We start from the raw sequence: 4355 nt of genomic DNA on the forward strand, positions 1-4355 counted from the left end.
TTTAAGCTCCCCTAGGTATAGGATCTTAAACATTCCATAACTATTCAGCCTATAAAAGGTTCGAGGGTCGTAGTTCAACTACTTTAAGACCCTTATCATTCAAGAGTGAGTATAAGTCATGAGTCACATCCAGAACCTATAAATGGAACTGTCTCTAACTCAGCCCCAAGGGAAATATTAATAATTCAATAAGCAAAGAGCGGGAAATTTATAGGCAACCTATACCAATAGTCTTGTCACGACCTAACCCCGTAGGCTGTGACTGGGTTCCGACCTAGACCCCCATGTACCTATCTGTCAACTATAGTTAAACTGGGCTATGTATAATGTGATACTGCTCACAAAACCCTCAATGGGTTAAAACTTTTTCATGTACATATATCCTCCTTCATTCGTATCGTATCATGAAAGGGCAACCAAGCCGACAAGGCTGTCGTAATGTAAAAACTTTATAATACTCCGTATAGGCACAACTTAAATAAACTCATAAACAACCCACATACATATGTCTACAAACCTTTAAGAATAGGAATGAAAACATATGGTGGGACAGGGCCCCCGCCGTACCCCTAAATAACCAAATATATACATTAGAGGTTTGGTATCAAAACTTGGCTCCGAATCAATGGAGCTTCTTCTAAACTTGCTGAGTGGAATCCTAGGCTGGTAGACTCCCAAAACCTGTGTCTTTACCTGCGGGCATGAAAGGCAGCCTCCCCGAAAAGAAGGGGTCAGTACGATATATGTACTACGTATGTAAAGTAAAAAACATCATAAAGAGGGCACAACTAACATAAGGATGCAGGAAATCAAGTATAGCATTTAATAGGGTATTGTACCTGCACCTTATGAAATAAAGTCATGTATACCTATATCACGTACAATATTTGGCCCGCTCTGGAACTTAGTGTTACAAATACATCATCTATCATGATAGGCATATGCATATTATTAGTATTGTGGAACATACAGCCCGACCCATATATATAGCAAGCACATACCGAGGAACGACGGCCCGATTCACATATTATGTAACAATGCCGAGGAACAACGGCCTGATCCGTATATCATATGATAATGCTGAGGTACGACGGCCCAATCAATATATCATGTAATAATGTCGAGGAACGATGGCCCGATCCGTATATCATATGATAATGCCGAGGTACGATGGCCCGATCCATATATCATATATTAGTGCCGAGAAATGATGGCCCGATCCACATATCACATAACAATACATATACATGCATGGAAGACTTGGTAACATGTCAAACATCCCTTAGGTATCACCATAAAGTATTTTCAAGATCCCCTACATATAGGAGCTTAATCCATACATCGTTTTACTTACATTAAGCAATTCCAAGGTACGGAAGAGATAGGCTTTATGGTTATTACTTTTTATCACGTAAAAGGCTTACAAGACCATAACTCAACCATCGCGGTAGTTCTAACATCAAGAAATGACTAAGATTAACGAGTCATGCTTGGGGTTCTAAGAATGGAACTACGTCCACATTATACATAACAACCACTTATGGCTAAGACATTCCATAAGAAAAGTAGAGTTAAGCTTTAGATACACTACTTTTAAGCATATAAAAGACTTGAGGAATAGGAGCTTAACTACTTTAAGAGTCTTAACATTCAGAAGTGAACACGAATTACGAATCATGAATCATGTTCAGAGCTCATGAATAGAGTTACCCCAAGCTTAATACACATATCATTTGTCACTTAAATCTAAGACATGCCCAAAAGAAAGAAAAGATAGGCTTTACATACCTCTTATCGATTGCTTTTAACCCGGCTTGTCTCGTTGTTCTCTGGACCTATTTAACACGAAGGTAATACTAATATTAGTAACCTTTAAATTTCCAGCTTCTAAGTCCAAAACCAAGCACCCATAAGAACCAACTCCTTTTTCGCCTTTCTCGACTAGTCTATTAATTAGTTAAGAAGTTAACAGAATTCGGGCAGCATCTCCTCTATAACTCGCCCTATCCGAACTTCCAATCCCATATTCAATTAGTACATCCAACAAAAAACAGCAATCAGCAGCCAACACACAATTATACCACTTCGATAATACAAAAAACAAACTCAAAACAACTCGCTTAAAACTACGATACCAAAATAGGGTTTTGAATCTTTATTTCGTAAAATCTTTAATCATACGCAATGAAGGGCCGTGTGGCTGAAAAAACAAGATCCCACACCTCTTTTAGAATACTTTTAGGCCCAGAAACACATCACCACACCCACTACAGCCACAACACCACAAGCGCAATGCCCTACTCGACATTAATTTAACTATAGCGACTCCAATTTAGTTTATTTTGAACGTCAAGCATCCCTATGAACTTTTCATATTTACAAACACTTAAAAGACCTATAATACACTCCATAACAACATCAAAATCTCCAAATTGAAGGGAAAGACCTTACCTTATTCAAAACTTGTCAAAACTAGCCTCGGAAGTTTCTTAGCTCACTTAAAATTAGCGGACTGTTTGGGGCTGTTTGTGTCACGTTTTTTCTGCACCAAATAGAACTTTTTCTTTATTAAAAACTTCTATATCACCGTAGAATACCTTAAATAATTAATTCATGGAACAAAAACCAGAGGACTTACCTTAATCTTACCCAAAACTGTGGCTGCCCCTAGCTTTCTATGATCTCTTTTAATTCTAAGTGTAAAATGGCTGAAGAATGACTTCTTAGTCATCTTATACATATATATATATACCATCTTAGAAGGTGCCATGTGGATGCCCCCTAGGTCGCCACCTTAACCCATGCAACCAATCCAGAGTTGCCACATGGCAGCGTGGGACCCACCCCAAGTAGGTGTGTCACCTAATTGTTCTGAGTAGGTGCATCACCTACTTGGTCCAAGTAGGTGCATCACCTGCTTGCTTCTGAGTAGGTGCTATGCCTCCTTCTGCCTCTCCCCGTGGGTTCGTAATCTTGTATTACTTTAGGAGACTATGTAATCCTTGCTACGTAAGCTCAACATATACTCCAGTGGCTTAGTTATGTAAGACATCCAAGTTGGTAGCTTACGTAAGTAAGTCGAGTCCTATGACTTGTTATTTTGGCCTCCAACTCGTTTTAAATCTTTATAGACCTATTTCCAGCCTTCCCTCTAAAGGGGCATCATGTCCTCCCTTTCTTAGAGTTATTTAATCATGTTATAGATAATTTGGGCCACGGGACAACTTTTAAGAAACTTAAGAAGACATTCTGAAGTATAAAGGTACAGGGTATCACATCCTTCCCCCCTTTAGAACATTCGTCCTCAAATGTTAACTAGCCTCATAAGGTCTTACTAGTGCTTCAATATTTCTCTGTATTAGTTGTCATCCAAAGGCCTCTTATTAACCCATATAGTCAATTTAAGAGGGTAGATTACCTGTAGGCATAGGGAACAGGTGATATTTCTTTTCCATTTCTTCTTTCCATTTCTCTTAACACACATCATATTGCACCCTTTACACGAACATGTGTAGGAGCTTAAAGTAGCTCGAAAGATGCCTTAGCATCGCCATACTAGTCTGTACGTAAACCTGTATCGTTTCTTACTTCCTTCATCTGATGTTAGGGCTCCACCATATCTTTTGTCCTTAGTACTGATTATACCTTAAAGGTTTTGCTTCAAACCATCTTATACCTTCCCTTAATGTATTCAAATATAGCAGTTACATGGCTTCTACCGACTTCTTTTATCAAGTAATCACCTCGTTTTACTCTTGGCATACCGACATTCGTAGGTTGCATCAGTTGTTTTGCAAAGCTACATCCCCTATATCAAAGGGTTTTATCATCTTTCATGGTAGAGTCACATATCCATAATACTTCTTTATACCAACAATGCCATGCAAGGCCAACGTATACATACATCCATATCATCTCATATCACAGTCGCATAGGGCTTCCCAAGAGGTTACCCATCCTAGTACTACTCTCTTCCAAGCACGCTTAACTTCGGAGTTCTGATGGGATCCAATGCGTTAGTGCTGGTATGATTGCATCTTTCCCCATGGGGCGCATAGCAACCGAAGAAGACGATGACCCATGAACTGATCCGGTAGGCCAAACTTTAGCCACTTTCTCACTGGGCTTTACTTATTTTCCTAACAATCCTTGTTATATTCACATCATATCTTGTTCGTATTCCACCCCCATAGTATAACACTTCTTAACCTTTCGCACGATTCCTACTATAGACTAATTAGAATCGATGAGGTAGACACACTTTACCTTTATCTAAATCACCCCTTAGTCTCCCCAGTCTTTTCCAGATTCTTTTTCAATGTCAATATTGACCTCCTCGTTACTATTACCATCAC

The 4355-nt window shown here is 39.1% G+C and overlaps 1 pseudogene; it reads right to left on the reverse strand.

The window, feature by feature from the left end:
* Positions 1 to 3924: 3924 nt before the first annotated feature.
* On the reverse strand, positions 3925 to 4039 carry LOC129875423 (5S ribosomal RNA; annotated as a pseudogene).
* Between the last annotated feature and the right edge of the window lie 316 nt (positions 4040 to 4355).

Source organism: Solanum dulcamara, chromosome 11, assembly GCF_947179165.1.
Source record: "Solanum dulcamara chromosome 11, daSolDulc1.2, whole genome shotgun sequence".
NCBI lineage: Eukaryota > Viridiplantae > Streptophyta > Magnoliopsida > Solanales > Solanaceae > Solanum > Solanum dulcamara.